Source organism: Spinacia oleracea, chromosome 2 (assembly GCF_020520425.1).
Source record: "Spinacia oleracea cultivar Varoflay chromosome 2, BTI_SOV_V1, whole genome shotgun sequence".
NCBI classification, from domain to species: Eukaryota; Viridiplantae; Streptophyta; class Magnoliopsida; order Caryophyllales; family Amaranthaceae; genus Spinacia; species Spinacia oleracea.
Genome location: NC_079488.1, coordinates 14,542,878 through 14,563,335, shown reverse-complemented (window position 1 = coordinate 14,563,335; position 20,458 = coordinate 14,542,878).

Genomic DNA, 20,458 nt, shown 5'->3' with positions numbered 1-20,458 from the left:
ACCCCGCCCACTGAAGGTGGCGAACCTTGTCCGCTGAGGGTGGACACCCCGTCCGCTGAAGTGGACGAATCTGTTTTGAAATTTTTGAAAATAAGGACCTACGCGGTTTGTGACGTAGACCCCGCCCGCTGAGGGTGGGCGAGCCCATTTTGAATTTCTTATTTTGCCCATGTAGAAGGGCTTTTGTGATTACAACCTGTTGGTGAGTCGTAATATTTCCTGATTAGATGTGTCCTATAAGTGGGTCCACAATATATTTTTTGACATATCCAAACATGATATGGTGCGTGGCGCAGTCTGGGAATAACATTTTGATTGCACGCTCTTTGTTGGAGTCCACTTTTCGCGAGCCCCCAAGTGTTGGGGCTCGTCGGTTGTTTTTCGCGTCTCGTAATCATGTTCGGGGTCACGCTCGTATATGCGAGTGACCTCATATAGTAGTGTGCTATTTTAGTGAAGCCGTGGAGTGCGACTTTAGCTTTCAGGCGACATCCGGTTTTGGCTTGGCCCGGATTATCCCTTTGACAGACAGACATTTTCTATTTGGAAAACCAATGACTTGACGACACATATTTTTGGTGTTTCGAAGAATGACCATGATATTTAACTTGCTTTTTTTTTGAAAAGTGTACATGAGCGTTTTCTGAGATGAGTCTAAGTTTCGACCAAGTTTCAATGGTATTATTATTTTTTGCTTATTTGGGAGCTAAAGGTGCTTTGGACTTGATCTTACTTGTAATAGGGCCTCGTGTTTTAGCAACACGGTCTTAAGTCCTTTCCTATTCCGTGTTTTTGTGAAATCTAGGCCTTGTGCTGCATTTTCAGCGCCCAAGCTCAGGCGTTAAAAATTTCGGCGCCCAGAGGTGGGCGCTGAAAGTTCTTTCCTGGCAATATTTGATTTTCGGATTTCTAAACACGTTTCCGAATGGGATCAGGATGTTTATTGGGGTCGTTCAGCTATATATAGGGGCTAGGTACGTCCTTATTTTCCACCACTCTCAAATTCTTTCTCTCTTTTTTGCTGTGCTCTAATTATTTACTGCTTTTGCCATGTCGATCCCTACTTTCTCACTCCAACGGACTGTTAGGCGTTGGCTACGAGCCCTTACTCCCACAGAAAAAGCTTTGTTAAAAGAATACCACTTAGATGCACTTTTAGGCTTACAACAAATTAATATTGATTATAATTTTCTGCATGCTGCCCTAAACTTTTGGGACTCTGATCATCATGTTTTTTCCTTTCGGGGCAATGAAATATGTCCTTTGCCTGATGAATTTGCTGCGATCCTTGGTTATCCTACTAATGCTACTCCTGTTACCCCTAGCACTATTGAAGAGGGTAAAACAACCATAAGGGCTTTCCTAGGGCTAGATGATAATATGTTTGCTGAACTTGTTCTAGACGATAAGGTTAACTTGGCGAAACTTGTAAAACACCATTTTAGGCCTAGTAAGAATATGACCGAACAAAAATTGAACATTCGAGCCCTTGTATTTTGCTTGTTGAATCATTATTTGCTGTCGAATAATAATGGTGAGTTCGGTGACGTAAGGCTGATCCCCTTGATTAGCCAGATGGAAAGTTGCTATTCTATTATGCCGTTGGTTGTTGCTGAGACTTTGCTGAGTGCGGATGAGCTGAAGAAGGATGCCAAATCCGAAATTTTTAAGGGAAGCCCCCTATTACTGCAGGTAATCTATTTTTTCTTTGCGCACACATACGCCACTTTTATATATTTCTTTTGCCTGGGGCTGAGTTTCAGCGCACAGGGCTGGGCGCTGGAATATTCGGCGCCTGGTCCTAGGCGTTGAAACTACGCCCCAGGAACCTTTTTTCTTTCTTTTCATTCTATTGATTCGATCGTACCTGTTTTTGCAGATTTGGCTTGCGGAACGGCTTAGACTTTTGGAAGCTCCCGCCGATCCTAAACATTATCGCCCTATAGCTTTGGGTAACCAACAATACTTGCACCAAGGCCAGGACGAGGCCGAATGGACCTCCTTTTTTACTTATGGCATTTGTTCTATTAAGTGGGTGGTACCATGGTGGGGTTTGACTACTATGACAGGGGGGTGTGATGTATCGGTTTATATTTCTTTGTTGGGGCTATCTTGTCCCATTTATATTTTGCCTTACCGAGTCATGCGTCAATATGGTTTAAGGCAGACTATCCCCTTTTCTGATACGGTACCACCTAAGGTAGCGACTTTTGCACAAACACGGGTCTTAGCGTGGGTTAGGTATTATGATGGTCTCCCGCGTTGGGCTGTAGCTACAAATGGGTTTGTGGGTCTTTCTGAAAACTATAAGTTGTGGATGAGTTCCGATGACAAGGATGTAAGGACCGAGGGTCGTAATGGGGAGCCGGCTGAGCTTTTGATACCTCGTATTCGTGTTAAGTATGAGGGTCCTGATTCTGCCAGACCTCGTACCTATAGTTTTAAGACTGTGAAAGCTCGTCCTGATCGAAAGCGAAAGGAAGTTCTTCCCCGTTCCAGTGTTAGGCCTAAAAAGGTGCCTAACATGAAGGGGCCTGCTGTTGTTAAAAGAAATGCAAGCTCTCGCGGAGATCGTCGCCGGAACAATGTATGGGTTAGGAAGGCTCAGCCGCCTGTAGAAACAGTGGCTGGTCCAGTTGATGATAGTAATCCTTCTCCCACCACTGTTTGTGTCCTTGAGGCTGAGCAGGCTATAACTGAGAATGTTTCTAAAGCTTTGGCATCTTTGGAAGTTAATGTCCAGGAGCCAGTTCTTATGGAGATTGATATTGGGGCAGCGCAGAAGACTATAGGGATGGATCCTGCGAACATTGCTCTCTTCAAGACATTATTTGATGATCCGGAAGAACTAGAGTAGTGTAGTTCTTTGCTAGGGTGTAGGTGCCCTCTATTTATTTCAGTTGTGTTTGTTTTTATTCCTAGCACTTTGTTTTCCTTCTTATTATATTTTAATAAAGGCGTATTTTAGTTTCCATTCAATTTTGTTTATATGTCTAACACTTTTTTACACAAAGAATATAATTTTTTTATTATTATTTGGACCGAATCCTTGGTAAGGATTGCCTACGTATCTTGTCAGAATCAGGTCGCGCGTAGTTCTTAGCTTTAGAATAAGCCCTAGTATGCCGGATTTCGGTAGATATGTCCTGAAGTGGAAAAATATTACTTAATCGGTCCAATGAGTGAAGTATTTGCCATTATGTTCATCTGCCGTTTTCCATAGGTTGCGTAAGATTCGACCAATTTGTTGGTAAACCTATTTGGATACGTACTGTACCCCCCAAGTGTTCGTTATTTTTCCGTTGTGTGCGGAAAAAATGACGAGCACTTTTCGAAAAAAGGAAAAGCTTTTGGCAGGCAGAGAGTTTCAGTGCCCAGGCTGGGGCGTCAGAATTTTCGGCGCCCAGCCCTGGGCGCTGAAAAGAACTTGGGCGGTCAATTTTGACGTTTTTGCTTCACATGTTCTTGCGTTTATTTCTATTTCGTTTTTTGTGCCTTGATATTTTGCTTCGTAGTTAAAGTTAATTTTGAGGCTGTTTTGGAGGTTTTTTTACTGTTAACGTGAAACGCATTTTTGTCCAGATTAATTTTTTCTATTGGTGACTCAAAACAGTTTTGAAAATGGAGTTAGGGTGCGGAACTTATGAAGATCTTTGTGGAGGGTATGATGGAATCTATGTGAAAGCTGTTGGTGGATTCTACGTTTTATGAATTTATTTTTTTGGTAACATTTGCATTTGTTTTAAATTTTTGATTTCTTTTTGATTTTGGATTGCATGGATTGGCTCTTATGATGACATTGGTTGGCTTTTTGGGTTTTGAGGATGGGATAGTGTGGTTTATTTTGTGGGTTTCGGGAACTGGTTCACATGGCATTATTTCAAAACCGAATTGGCTTTGTTTGTTGGGCCTATAATGGGCCGCTTCTTTATTATTATTTTTTTATTTTGCAAGTACATTTGGTGTTTATTTAGTGTTAGAATAAAAATTTTAGGAGAAATATTACGCCTTTATTGATTCGGAAAGTAAGGAAAACACACTGAAAAACTGACCCATATTCTAAAGGGCCTTAGGACCATCTAAAGTCTCTATTATTCTTTTCTGTCAATCTAAAGAACTACTAGGCGCTTTTTACTAATGATGCTCTATGTGGATCAAGCCTGGGGTTTAGTCTCATAAAACTTTGGTCCTTCACCGGTGCTCATCTTGAATTCCATTCCTTTTGCGTTGACCCACTGATATGTCTTCACCCATCCGTTCCCGACCTCTTCTAGTGTTGATGCAGGAGAGATTAACCGGGTTGGATCGAAACCTTCATCTTGTAAAGCTAGGGTAGTCATTACAGTCTCGTTCTCAATAGGCCTTGATTCGTTAAACAGTGTCCATAGAGCCTGGTTGTCCAATATGTCGGCTGTTTTAGTCTTGGTGAGGTGGGGTGCCTCATCCAAGGTGTGGCAGTCATGGAATATTTCAAATCCGGGTTTTAGCAAGCCATCCTGAACGAAGGGTTCAGGGAAATCACAGCATGGGTGTTCTTCTCCTTCCCGAATAAACATCCCGTTAAGGGTCCTTTGATATGGGAGAAGGAGGGTGGTTTGTTTGGCTTTGTTAAGGCGTAGCCTAGATAGGCGGTCAGCAATATCTTCCTCCGTTGGTTCATAACCTAAGCCAAAGGGAGTGGATTTGTCGGGAAAAGGGTGGAATGTGCATTCCTTCTTCCTTATGCCCAATGGGGTTCCTGGGAAATAACCTTGAGCTAACAGCATTCTAGGGATGACTCGGGATGCATGCGGGTCTAGGAATGCTGGATCATAATCTTCGATGAACTGGATTGTTTCTTCCATTTGAAACCCATAAAGGTCATCTGCAGTTTCGGCCGTTCCAACCATAGTACAACTGACGTCGAGAGGAGGGACGCGGATTTCTAGTATTACCCCGTTATGGTTAAGTTTAACCATTTGGTGCAAGGTAGACGCCACACCTCCTAAGTCATGGAGCCAAGGTCGCCCCAAGAGGAGGTTGAAAGTGGGCTTGATGTCTATTATTTGAAACTCCGTGGTGCGTGCCACAGGCCCGGTTTGTATGGTAAGGTTGATTTTTCCCAATACAGGCCTTCGGGAGTTATCATAAGCTCGTACCCCTTGCGTGGAGGTTTGGAAGTCGTCGTTTCCCAGCCCCAAGCAATGGGCGGTTCGCAATGGGCAGACTTTAATCGCTGAACCATTATCTACGAGCGCTAGGGGGATGTTTTGTCCTTTGCATCCAACCACTAAGTAAAGGGCTTTATTGTGAGCACCCCCCTCTTTGGGTAAGTCTTTATCAGTGAAAACTATGGCCTTTTCTCCGGCATCTCTTGTGACATGGCTAACCAATGAGTCAGGTGTGATATCTGTGGGTACTGAGATGAGGTCAAGTGAGCGAATAAGCTTTTCGCGATGTTCCTTTGAAGTACACATAAGATCCCAGATGGTAATCTCAGCCTTGGTTCTTTTCAGTTGTTTCAGGAGAGGATTTTCAATGACTTCCGCGACGGTGGCGTGCCACCCGTTCTCAGGAGTTTGCCTAACCGGGATGTCGTCCATAGGAGGTGGGTGAATATCCGGTTGGTATATCCTTCCGGATCGAGTGAGGTTGTCGACCTCGGGTTCCTGAGGGGTGGTGTCAATGAGAGCATTCCCGGGCCAAGTTTCAGTGAAGAGGTCCTGGCCCGAGACTTGAGATAGGTAAATATCTTCAGCATCATCGTTCCACACACCGCACACTTCCCCCTCGATTCGATCCATAGGTACCACAGCGAGTGGTGCACCTTGAGGTGTAATATACACCGTGGGGTCGAAATTCTCTGGTTGGTCGAGAGAGATGTGAAAAGAGCCGAGTAGGCTCTTGTTGTTGTTGGGTTTGCCAACGTTAGGGAGAGGTATTACTTCATCCTCTATCATGTCCTGGATCGTATGTTTTAGATGCCAGCAGTTTTCAGTGTCATGCCCATTTCCTTGATGGAATTTGCAGTAAGTACCTTCGACCCAATATTTGTTTTTGACGGGTGGGGCCCATAGGTCTCAACTTTCCTTGATTGGTTAGTCTTTCAAAGGCTTGTACCAAAGTTGACCCGAGTGGGGCAAACTTTCGGTCTCGGACCCATCTTACAGGGTATCTTCGGGCGGGAGCCTCTTCTACAGCATGGACTTCTTGGGCTTGGGGTGTGTTACCCCGATTATAGGTGTTGGTCTTATATGCAGGTTTGCTCTGTATGGTTTTGGCGAGGTCGTCCTCGATTTTTATTCCCACATCATAAACCCTTTTGAAAGTGTCGAGTCCCAGGTACCTAAGGTGTTGTCTGTAAGCCGGGTCTAAGTTGTCAATGAATTTTTGGACCAATTCTTTTTCGGGAGGCCTATTGATTAGCTGGGCCGCCTGGTCCCTCCATCTAGCAAAGTAGGTTGTGAAACCCTCATTTTTCTTTTGGAAGAGAACTTCCAGCTCGCGCATGGTGACTTGGAAATCCATGTTCGACGAGTATTGCTTGATGAAGACATTGACAAAGTCTTCCCAAGTGGGGAAGAGCTTAGGGTCCTGTTGATAATACCATTTGAGCGGCACAGGTTCCAAGGACAAAGGAAAGGCAGGTAGGTACATGGACTTGTCCACGCCTTTCAAGTTCATGGTGTTCACAAAGCTTAGTAGATGATCACGGGGTTTATCCGTGGCCTTGAACTTTGGTAAGTCAGATGAACTGAACTTTTCTGGTAATTTGCCAGAAAAAGGTTCAGGCTCGAGGGAGAAGTATTTGCTCCCCATGGGTTGCTGTAGGACCATTTTTTCAATCCTCTTTTCGTTTTCGAGGTCATTTTTGGCTTGCGCAGCCGCTAAGGCTTCATTTTCCATTTTCTGTTGGCCCATGAGTTGGGTCATTTGGACCATCTGGTCTCGCAAATCTTCGATGGACATGTTTGGAGGTGCGAATCGAGGTTGGGGAAGCGGAGATCCTTGAAATGAGGGACGATGGACGGAGCTTGGAGCTACTAAACCTGATGTTGGTGATGTATCTTCGAGACGCACTAGCCGTTGATTCCCTGATCGGCACCAAGTGGCAGGACCGGTCCTAGGCATAAGATAAGCTAAAGTTTAGGTTCCCAAAGTTTCAAGCATTAATTAGTCTAGACTTCGACTCTCTAAATTGGTTTTTCACTTTTTCGCTCATTCTTCTGTCGGTACACTTTTTTTTGGGGGGGGGGGGTTTATTTTGGTCATTCTTTGGATTTTCGAAACACTTGCCTGTGTGACATTCATAGTTGTTAGCATGTTCGGTTTTGGTGCCGAGCATTGCCGTCGTAGGAGGCCTAACGACGACACAAAGAGTTATTAATTTTCCGCGAGTCGCCTTTTGAAATCGAGTGCTTTTCTTAAGCCCTCGTAGCAATTCTTTTGATGAGTATTTTTTTTGTGCTACGTACTTTCTTTTTTGCTTGGGCACCGAAGCTGCTGCGCCTGACCCGAAAGCCAAGCAGCAACTTCAGCGCCCAGCAATGGGCGTGAGAAATTTTGGCGCCCAGCCAGGGGCGTTGAAAATGCGTCCCTGGCTGGTTCTCATTTTCTGTTTTCTGTTTATGCGACTTCGATTTGCGTGCTTGCCTAATAACGTCCAGCATTTGTGGGATTCGTTACAGGCCATCCCGAGCGTCGCTTATTTTGTGGCGATCATTCGGGTTTGCGGAACACGTGTTTTGGTATAACTCTTTGGCAAATTAGTCTATGAATGTTTGGGCAATTTTTAAGGTCATTGGTTTTCTAAGATAGTTTGTCACACACAATCACATATTTCGCTACACATAACTACATTACAAACATGGATTTGAAAATTAAATATGCCACGTAGTTTATGATAGGCTTCTATGGGTAGTTTATTTGCGCCTGGCTTGGTACCGCTTCTATCGTAGATCCAACACATGCCCCGGTCGAGGTAGTGTCTTCAATAGACGAATTTCGCCCAAGAGGCCAACCCGCAAGTGCAAGCCAAGGGGGCATGCAGGCGAGAGGGACCTAATGGGCGAGCGATTGGGTTCGGGATAGGTGTACTACCTGCACAAGTACCGATTGGGAAACATGCGCGGCGTATGCACCCCCTATTGGCGAAAAAGTTATCCTTAGTCCCAACTCCCGAGGGAGCCGAGATTCGTTATGATGTTCTGCCCGTTCACATTAATATGCTGATTTTCAGGTCGTCCCAACTTGATGGGGAAATAAACGCGGGGTAGGATCGTTTCACCCTTCGGCTATTTTGATTACCTACAAGGACGAGTATTTCCTTCACTATCCCCAGCGGAGTCGCCACTGTGAGGGGGTCGAAAAAGCGCGAGGCTAATGCGTGACCTGTCCCGCGTGGGTGTGACGATTCTTTTTATTCAATCAAGTGTAATTGGATTTCCTGTGAGTATACACCCAATTGACTAGTAATATAGGAGTCGCCATTCAGTTTTTAACAACAATGAGAAAAATTGACAAAACCCGGTTATCGTGACATAAAGGGAGTGCAATTATGTTTGACCACGACGGCCGTAGGTTCCCTTGTGATCCCTGGTGTGGGGATCTCTCAATATACACCCGCAAGGTAGAGATTGAGGGTTCGGGGGACTGTAACTACCGAGAGGAGTAATTCGCTCGTCGATAACTCCAGAGGCAGGATATCCTTACTAGCTCAGCATAAATAATTGAAGGGACATGCGTTACCTATTAAACTAATCTGAATTGATTTTAGCAATATGCAGCATATAATACTAATTCGATCGTGATTATCTGATTTAAATAACATTAAGGGACCTAGCATGATAATCCGATTTCCCAAAAATATTATATTTACTAGGCGTGATAGAACAATCATATTAGGTTAGTTTAACAGTTCATAAAAAGGGTGAGGAAAGCGGTTAAATCATCGAAAAGGGACACATTACGAAGCACCCTTGAGAGGTGCGTCAGGGTTCTCAGAAAACTAACCACTTTGACTTTGCTATTTCTCCTTTTTATTTAACGAATCTCGATTATGGGACAGGATACGTTCTGTTCGATTTATGGATCGATTGCGATAGAACGCGTGAACAGTTTCGCAGCGAGAGGCTTAGGCCAAGGGGTTTAGAGTCAATACTCAGAATATAATTATGTGTTGTTGTGTGTTCTTTCACGTCGAAATTAGGGGTCTATTTATAGGGAAGAGTTCGTGGAAAGATAGAATTGCAGAATTCTAATCCGCAAAGAATTAGGAAAAGAAACGTACCCAGGTATTTTCAGCGCCCAGGCCTGGGCGCCGAAGATTTCGGCGCCTAGAGCCAGACGTTGAAAATAGGGTCTGGGCAGTTTTTGTTTAGTCAGATTCGGATTCTAAAATCCGTAGAGTTTGAGATTAATTTGAGTCTTTTAGCGCGTATCAATTTGTGACGGAATGCCTCGGGGCCCGTTACGAACTCTAGGCTCGTTATAATTTAAATTAATACGTAACTCTTATTTCCGAATCCTATTAGGAATAGGATTCTCGCAGTTTTCTATCTCATTTAGGATTTTATGTTGGAATGCAACACCTAATTCTGACAGGTTTCTATCTTTTATGATTTTCCACTTTTAGAAGCTACCTTTTACGGCAGTTACTATTTTTAGCAGGTTTCCATAAATAGCAGGTTTCGGGTGAAATGAAATGGGGAATCGAGATTCGTTTATTTTATAGGAGATGCGTTGTCAAGTGGAGTTTTTATGCTTTCATCATCGAACCTTTCCCTTGCGGGAATGGGAACAAAAGTAGGTGTCTACAGGCGCCAAATCTGAAAAGAGGAAGGTCAGTCAACCCACTTCAGAATCCGAATGCTTCTACTGCAAGAAGAAGGGGCATTGGAAGAGAAATTGCTTGAAGCTAAAGGAAGATCAGAAGAACGGAATAGTCGTTCCATCTTCAGGTATTTTCGTTATAGACTGTATACTTGCTAATTCAACTTCTGGGGTATTAGATACAGGTTGTGGCTCACACTTATGTTCCAATCCAAAGGGACTAAGAAGAAGTATAAAGTTAATCAAGGGTGAAGTCGACCTACGAGTGGGAAATGGAGCACGGATTGCTGCATTAGCTGTAGGAACTTATTATTTGTCGTTGCCCTCTGGGCTAGTTTTGGAACTGGAAAAGTGTTTCCATGTTCCACGTCTTACTAAAAACATCATTTCTGTTTCTTGCTTAGATGCTAAGGGATTTTCCTTTTTAATAAAAGACAATAGTTGTTCATTTTATTTTAAAGAGATGTTTTATGGATCTGCTAGATTAGTCAATGGACTTTATTTATTAGATCACGACAAACAAGTTTATAACATAAATACCAAAAAGGCCAAAAAGGATGATTCAGATCTCACCTATCTGTGGCATTGTCGATTAGGCCATATTAACTTGAAACGCATGGAAAGACTTCAAAAGGAAGGAATTCTAGAACCATTTGACTTAGAGGATTATGGTAAGTGCGAATCATGTTTACTTGGCAAAATGACAAAGCAACCTTTCTCTAAAGTTGGAGAAAGAGCAACTGAACTATTGGGTTTAATCCATACAGATGTATGTGGACCAATGAGTACAAATGCTAGGGGTGGTTTCAGCTACTTTATCACTTTCACTGATGACTTCAGTAGATATGGTTATGTCTACCTAATGAAGCATAAGTCTGAATCCTTTGACAAATTCAAGGAATTTCAGAGTGAAGTAGAGAATCAATTAGGCAAGAAGATTAAGGCACTGCGGTCTGATAGAGGCGGTGAATATCTAAGCTATGAATTTGATGACCATCTGAAAGAATGTGGAATTCTATCAGAATTGACTCCTCCTGGAACACCACAATGGAACGGTGTGTCGGAACGGAGGAACAGAACCTTGCTAGACATGGTTAGATCAATGATGGGTCAGGCCAAACTTCCAATAGAATTTTGGGGACATGCACTAAATACAGCCGCATTCACTATAAATAGAGCTCCGTCTAAAGCTGTTGAAAAGACTCCATATGAGTTATGGTTTGGAAAGCCTCCAAAAGTGTATTTTCTTAAGATTTGGGGATGTGAAGTATACGTCAAACGATTAATTTCAGACAAACTTCATCCAAAATCTGACAAATGTATCCTTGTGGGCTATCCAAAGGAAACAAAGGGGTATTACTTCTACAATACATCTGAGAACAAGGTGTTTGTTGCTCGAGATGGTATCTTTTTGGAAAAGAATCACATTTCCAAAATGACAAGTGGGAGAAAAGTAGACCTCGAAGAAATTCGACTCGAACAACAAACTCTAGAGAATGCTCAAGATGACATTCAGGATGAAACTCAGAGATCTTTAGAAGTTTCTGATGAGAATCATGGACAATCTAGAGATATAACCCCGCGTAGATCGCAGAGATATAGATTTCAACCGGAAAGGTACTTAGGTATTTGACGAACGAGAGCTATGATGTTCTATTACTTGAAAGTGATGAACCTGCGACTTACAAACAAGCTATGACGAGCCCTAGCTCCAAGCAATGGCAAGAAGCCATGCAATCTGAATTAGACTCCATGTCTGAAAACCAAGTTTGGGATTTGGTCGATTTGCCAGATGGCTACCAAGCCATTGGAAGCAAATGGGTTTTCAAACTGAAAAAGGACAAGGATGGGAAACTAGAAGTTTTCAAACCTAGATTGGTTGCAAAAGGTTACATGCAAGTCCACGGTGTGGATTACGATGAAACCTTTTCACCAGTTGCAATGCTAAAGTTTATTCGGATAATGTTAGCAATCGTCGCATATTACGATTACGAAATATGGCAGATGGATGTCAAAACCGCTTTCTTAAACGGCGTTTTAACAGAAACTGTGTTTATGACACAGCCTGAGGGTTTTGAGGATCCAAAGAATGCTAAAAACGTATGCAAGCTAAAGAAATCAATCTACGGATTGAAGCAGGCATCCAGGAGCTGGAAAATACGTTTTGATGAAGCAGTCAGTGACTTCGGTTTCATCAAGAACGCAGACGAATCTTGTGTATACAAGAAGGTCAGTGGGAGCAAAATTGCTTTTCTTGTATTATATGTCGACGACATATTACTTATCCGAAATGACATTCCTATGTTGAACTCTGTCAAGATTTGGCTTGGAAAATGTTTTTCGATGAAGGATCTAGGAGAACCACAGTACATATTGGGCATCAAGATCTAAAAGGATGATTGGACTCAGTCAAAGCACTTATATCAATAAGGTGCTTGATAGGTTCAAGATGGCAGACTCCAAGCGAGGCTACCTACCCATGTCTCATGGAATGACTCTAAGCAAGACTCAGTGCCCAAAAACACTTGATGAGCGTAGACGAATGAATGGGATTCCGTATGCATCATTGATTAGTTCAATAATGTATGCTATGATATGTACACGCCCGGATGTTGCGTACGCACTCAGTGCTACGAGCAGATACCAGCCAGAGCCAGGAGTGGCACATTGGACTGCTGCCAAGAATATTCTGAAGTACCTGAAAAGGCAGAAAGATGACTTCCTAGTCTATGGTGGAGATGATGAATTAATTGTTAAAGGCTATACGGACGCAAGTTTCCAAACCGACAAAGATGATTTCAGATCACAGTCTGGGTTTGTCTTCTGCCTCAACGGAGGAGCAGTAAGCTGGAAAAGTGCTAAGCAAAGCACCATTGCGGATTCTACAACTGAAGCGGAGTACATTGTTGCACATGAAGCAGCAAAGGAAGCTATATGGCTAAGGAATTTCATAGGAGAACTTGGTGTAGTCCCCTCCATTAAAGGACCAATAGCCCTGTATTATGATAATAACGGAGCTATTGCACAGGCAAAGGAGCCTAGACACCACCAAAGAGTCAAGCATGTACTTCGTAGATTTCACCTTCTACGAGAGTTCGTTGAAAGAAAAGAATTCGGGATAAGCAAGATTGGAACTGATGACAACATATCAGATCCATTGACTAAACCTCTGCCGCAGGCGAAGCACAACTCGCAAACTGCAGCTTTGGGAATCAAGCATATTGGAGAATGGCTTTGATGTCCTTATTTAATTTTTTTAAGTTTTAGAGTTTAATTCTTTGTAAAACATTATTGGTTAATCATTCACAATAAATGAATGGAATTCATGTTTCCATTTAATTTGTGGTTTATTAAATGATGAGTCCCTTCAATTTGACGATATATTCAAGATAGACTGTCAAGACCAGTCATGTGACTAAGAAATGTCTATCAAGTGAACTTGAATGTCAAAAGTTGAAAATGGTCCCTAGTCGGAGTTTTCTATAAAATTGGACGCATAGAAAACGTTAGACGACTAGAATGCAAGATGACTAGTAGTTCTGTTTCTTGAACTATGTGGACATGGCAATGTCATAATCATTTGCATAGATACTTACTTTGGGAAGACTAGTATCGGACAGACCTATGAAACTTTACTGTAAGAGATGAAAATCTGTCATAAGTAAATTTCATTAAAATTATTAGACACTGAATCCTCAATACCTGAGTGATTTGAGATTACTTGTTTGAGAACTGGTTACTTTGACGTTGACCAACCGTCGCACCGTAAAAGGAGGCTATAAAGGCAACGCTCAGGTAATCACCTATCAAACGAAGTCTAATCTCAAGATCGCAAGATTGGGATTGTCCTCCCATAAATCGGGATGAGATGCTTAAAAGTTGTACAAGGCCACTTGGAGAGCTAGAAACTATAAAATGCATGGCCGTGCTCGGATGAATCATAGGCTATGATTATCTGTTTATTTGATCAGTTGAACTCTGAAACCGAGAAACACCTCTGGACATAATAAGGATGACAACTCTTACCTTATGTTCAAAGAGCAAGCATCGAGCGACAAAGGAATTAGGAAATGCACACTTGTCCCTAAGGACAAGTGGGAGACTGAAGGAAATAATGCCCTTGGTCCAAGTATGCATATAATATTAAGTATAATAAATGCGGTTCGGTATTAATTAACAACTTAATAATTCAGTGATATCAAGTGAGCTGAATGCCTAGCTAGAGGCCGCTTCAGTTCAAGTGGAATTAATTATATTAATCCACAGCTTACTCTTGACTGAACCCGTAGGGTCACACAAATAGTACGTAAACGGATCAAGTATTTAATGGAATTAAATAATCCATTTATGGATATTCGGAATCGACGGATCTTGGTTTCAGTGGGAGCTGAGATCGTCACAAGCAAGAAATGAATACTCCGGAAACGATGATATAGCCGGAAACGAAAATATGGATCGTATCGGAAATATAAATATTATCCAAGTCGTAGATGTTGCCGGAAACGAAAACATGGTACGTATCGGAAAATATAGTCGGAAATGGAAATATTGCCAGAATAAGATATATTCCCGGAAACGGAAATATTGTCAGAATCGGAAATATTATCGGAATCGGAAAATAATTCCGGAAACGGAAATATTAAATATTTGTTCGAAACGGAAATTAATTCCGGAATCGGAAATATTAAATATTGTTCGTATCGGAAATGAATTCCGGAATCGGGAATTTAATCGGAAAGCGTATCGTACGAATTAGCATCGGACGAGGCTTGCTAGACGAAGTCCCAGCACGAGGCCAGGCCAACGCCCAGCAAGCCGCACGCCAAGTGCTCGACCAGGCCCAGCCAAGCAATGGCGGGCGCGCACGAAGCCCATATGCTGCGAGGCCGCATGCGCTGTGCGCTCGGCGTGGGCCGCAAGGCCTGCGTGCGGGCTTGCATGCGTGTGCGTGTGCTCGTGTTCGTAACGAATCCTAATCTTATCGGAATTCGTGCATTGATTAAATCCTAATTCTAAAAGATTAAATTTATTATTTAGAGTTCTAATAGGATTCTAATTAATAAATCCATATCCTAGTAGGATTATAATTCCTTTCCATAAACTCTATAAATAGGTGCTTAGGGTCACATATTTACATCGAGATTTGAAGTATTCAAAAGGTAAGATTTTCAAGCAAAAATCAGCCAAACACTTGCAACCCAAATAGCCGAAAATCCTAGTAACCTTAAGGGCGATTCTAGTTGGTCAAGCTTAAGGCGGATCCGGACGTGATGTGGACTATCTACAGAGGGACGACACTTGGAGTCCTAAAGACTTGTTCTTGTTCGGTTTAGGCGCAGCTAGGGAGGGCACGCTACAAAGTGTATGCATCTGAATTATGCTAAATGATTATGTGTAAATAATATGTTTCTTGGCTTTATGGTTTTTCCGCATGATTTATGTTTATTCATATGTATCATAACCTAACACAAACCCACTGTGCAATGAACTGAGCAAGATAGAGACTGCCATTCTTTCGCTTATTGGTGTTCCTAGAAGACTTAGGCGATCAAAATATGAAAGCATAAGATCCACATGGAGCCTTAGTGGGACTCCTACCCTTTGTTTAGTGTGAAGGAGCTGAACATGTGTTTCTTGGACCTCCATCCTATAACACCTGTTGGGAGAACTAACCTTTAGACCAGACATTGATTCAATCAACTCATGGACATTCAGGTCCCTGTCCTCCGTGCTTCCACGACAGATATCCCTCAGATTCTTGATGAGCTTAAAAGGTTCATAAGCTACAAACCTTCTAGCCCATTCATCAGGGATATTGTTCAGCATGAGCCTCATAACCTTTTTGATATCCGCATCCAAGGCGGAAAATCTCTCAGGGGTCATGTCTCTGGCATAGTAGCTTGCCATGGGATGTAACAGTACATACTCAAGTAGCTTAGCTTCCCATTCAAGAAAATTTGTTAGGTTCAGCTTGACCATAAGCTCAGAACCCATGTTGATGTTTTGATTGTTTGCCATAGTAAAACTACAATAGAAAAAGAATAAACAAATAAATAGTCATTCACAGCTTCTCTTAATAAACTTAAATTCTAGCATACATGCATAATTCAATGTTCATTAAGCATTTTATTCAAGTTATGTGTTCCGGCAGGTGTGAATAAAATGATTCCAAGATCCTAAAATCCATTGAAGAATTAAGCACTTTATGTATTTAGACTCAATTCTAAAATCTTTTAGGTAAGCAAAAGCCTTTTGCTAATAGTCTAGAAATTACTCTTGGTTGATAGGTACTTCTAAGAACTTATTAGGTAAACCTATCGATTTTGCCACGACACAAAATGACTCCTTACTTATATCGTTGAGTTTCACCAAAACTAACATGTACTCACAATTATTTGTGTACTTTACCCCTTTAGTATCGATAAGTAACACCTCGCTATGGCGGAAAACTATTACTAAGATCGATGTAAAGGATATCCAAGTAAGTGTTATTTTGGCATGGCACCTTTTAACTCAATTTTTAAGTTTGGAACTTAAGGCTCTTACTATGTTGGTTAGATTTTAAGTGAACTAAAATCCTTAATCATGCAACATAATCAAGCTTCGATCTCATGCATATTTAAGACATATTTAAAATCAATAAATAACTTAAAGCATGCATAAGATAAATGTGATCTAGTATGGCCCGACTTCATCTTGAAGCTTCAACTTCAAAGTCCGTCTTGAAAATGGATTGGAAACTCCGTCTTGAATTTCACCGTGGGAGGCGCCATTTTCTTCAAATAGGATAAGCTATAATTAAACTAATTACAACTATTTGATGGTACGCAGACCATATTTGAATTGAAAAATAAATTTGGTACTTTAGACCAATTACATTCAAATTAATGGTACGCAGACCATATTTTCTATCCTATTTGGGCCATACTAGTCACTTCGTAACCTGCAAAACAGTACATATACAATATATACCATTCATCCATTCATTATCATGAATGGCCCACATAATTGGTTAGTTAAAACACATTGTATGCATCACATAAATATTTGCAGCAATTAATTAAGGGCACCAATAATCTACCAATTATTCAGTCCTTATTAATTCTAATCAAGTTGTTTAACCTTAAAGGATTTGTAGACCTAATCAAGAGTTTATGACTAAAAATGCTCCCACTTAAACCAATAAATTCATATTCTTTACTAATTTTAAACATAAAAATGTATTTCTAGTCTAACCGGAAACATAAAAATTTAATTAAAATTTAAAGCTCATATAAATTTATAATTGAATCCATTTTATTTAATTTATTTTCAGTTGATTTAAATGAATTTAAATTAATTCAAGGTTTAATTTTAGTAAAATAATTAGTATAAATTAAAATTTATAATAATTATAATATTCAAAATTAAATCCGAGAAAACAATTAAAATTATTTCCGAACTGAAATTCCTAAATTAAAATTTAAGACGAACCAATCGGGTCAAGACAAGGCCATGGGCTTGCGCCCATACCTCGTCAAGTCCAACAAGCAACACACCCCTTGTCACTCGATTGATCGTACCGCAAAGCCCAAGCAACAACGCACCAATGCGTCAGGCCCAGCGAGCCACGCTTGCGCGCAGCCCACTCGCCCATCGCCTTGGCGCGCTGCTGGGCATGGCTTGCTGGACAGCTCGTCGCTGCCTTGTGAAGGAAATAATTCCCTAGGTCCAAGTATGCATTCTATGTTAAGTCTAATAAATGCGGTTCAGTATTAATTAACAAGTTAATAATTCAGTGAGATCAAGTGAGCTGAATGCCTAGCTAGAAGCCGCTTCAGTTCAAGTGGAATTAATGGTATTAATCCACAGCTTACTCTTGACTGAACCCGTAGGGTCACACAAATAGTACGTAAACGGATCAAGTATTTAATGGCATTAAATACTCCATCTATGGATATTCGGAATCGACGGATCTTGGTTTCAGTGGGAGCTGAGATCGTCACAGGCAAGAAATGAATACTCCGGAAACGATGATATTGCCGGAAACGGAAATATGGATCGTATCGGAAATATAAATATTATCCAAGTCGTAGATGTTGCAACGGAAACATGGTACGTATCGGAAAATATTATCGGAAATGGAAATATTGCCGGAATCGGAATATTGCCGGAAACGAAAATATTGTCAGAATCGGAAATATTATCGGAATCGGAAAAGAATTCCGGAAACGGAAATATTAAATATTTGTTCGAAACGGAAATTAATTCCGGAATCGGAAATATTAAATGTTGTTCGTATCGGAAATGAATTCCGGAATCAGGAATTTAATCAGAAGCGTATCGTACGAATTAGCATCGGACGAGGCCCGCTAGACGAAGGCCCAGCACGAAGCCAGGCCATCGCCCAGCGAGCCGCACGCAGCAACGCACGCCTCGACCAGGCCCAGCGCAAGGCCAGGCCCAGCCAAGGGTGCGCGCGCACGCAGCACCGCACATGGGTTGTGCGCTTGTCGTGGGCCGCAAGGCCTGCGCGGGTGCACGGCTTGTACGATGCGTGTGCGGGAAATCCTAATTCTATTAGGATTCGTGCGAAGATTAAAATCCTAATCTTATTAGAATTGCTTTGTTATTTAGAGTCCTAATAAAGTTCTAATTAACAAATCCACATCCTAGTAGGATTACAATTCCTTTTCCATACCTCTATAAATAAGGGCCTAGGGTCATTATTTATAAACAAGTTTTCAAGTATTCAAAACTAGGATTTTTAAGCAGAAAAATCAGCCATAACTCTTGCCCATTTTAGCCGAAAATAAGTAGTACCTTAAGGGTGATTCTAGTTGGTCAATCTTAAGGCGGATCCGGACGTGCTGTGGACTATCTACGGAGGGACGACACTTGGAGTCCTAAAGACTTGTTCTTATTCGGTTCGGGCGCAGCTAGGGAAGGCACGCAACAAAGAGTATGCATCTAAACTATGCTAAATGATTATGTGTAAATAATATGTTTTCCTGGCTTTATGGTTTTTCCGCATGATTTATGAATTGTCATATGTATCATAACCTAACAGTGGTATCACGAGCCTCTTATTATTTTCATAATCTAAATTGCATGAACATGGTTAAATATTACAAATTTGCAAGAATTAAAAGGGGTGATTCATTTTCGTAATTGTTAATTAATTGCAAATTGCGTTTATTTAATTATACGTACGCAGTTTTTCGGCAGTTTCTTCGTTACTCATCCAAATCGAGTGATTTTTGTGTCAATTCCGCATGTAAAAGGCATTCTAAAATTTTGACAAAAATAGTAATTTTCGGCCGAACCCAGAATTCTCAAATTCGAAGCCTAACTATGACTTTTCGGAGGTTTTAGTTTTTCGAATGCAAAATTTCGTAAATTTAAGATGTTAAATTAAATATTTGCGATTCTTGTTAATAAATCTTGAATTTTTTATTGACCTACTGTATATGTTTAACAAGTTTGAATGCCTAGCCTTGTTAATTATGCAATCTAATTTGTAATTATGATTAATTTGTTGAAAATTGGAATAATTTAGAATTAATTTGATTTTCATAATTAGTTATAATTTAATTAGATACCTATGATTAAAAACCACCATAAAAATTGTAAATTTATGTTAAATTTTAAATTTTTATGACCTAGACTTGAATCCATGTTAATCGGAAATCAATTGAATAATAAATTTTCGATTTTTTCGCCCTAAAATTATGAAATTAATATTATTTATTAATTTGTCATTAATTTTGAATATAAATTTTAAATTTTTATGCGATTCGCTCATATAACTTGCACGCACAAAGCAATGGACGCTACGTGTTACCTTTAAGGGGTGTTGTATAGTGCGGGCATGTGACGACGAGCAAGGAAGCTCGTCGCCCATGCGGTACGAATGCAATGAGCAAGGCCATGGTGCACGAGCACAAGGCAACAGCCCTGCCTTGTGTCGTGGGCTGTGTGCAATGGGCGAATGGGCGAGGGCGAGAGCAAGGCACGAGCAGTCGCGTGTGGGCTTCAAGCGAGCTGCGCCACAGCGCGCACTACCTCGCGCAAACGTGCGGAGCCTCGCGCGCAGCGAGCGTAAGCTCGCGTGCCACGAGTGCTGCGCCAAGCATCGATCGCTCGCGCGCAGCGAGCGCTTGTTGTGCGTGCGACGAGCGCTGCGCCCAGCGATGGCGTGCGAGTGCTTGTTGTGCGTGCGACGAGCGCTGCGCCCAGCGATGGCGTGCGAGTGCTTGTTGTGCGTGCGACGAGCGCTGCGCCCAGCGATGGCGTGCGGGTGCGTGTTGCGACGTGCGACGAACGCTGCGCCCAGCGATGGGCTGCGGCAGCATGCTCGTGCGTCGAGCGCTGGCGCGCGCAGCGAGCACCATGCGTGATGCCTTGCGATGGTGAGCAGCAGCGATGCGAGGCAGCGCATGGGCTGCGCGCACATGGCCAGCGATGGCTGTGTGCGTGTGGCCCATGGGCGTGCGATGCGTGGGATTGTTGCGTTGCGATTAGATCGTTTTGAAATTTTTAATTTGAAATTTTCAGTTTACGTAATTTTAATTAATTTTAAAATTAATAATTTAAATTATTTTCTTGGATTTTAATTTTGAATATTGTAATTATAATAAATTTTATTTATTCTAATTATTTTACTAAA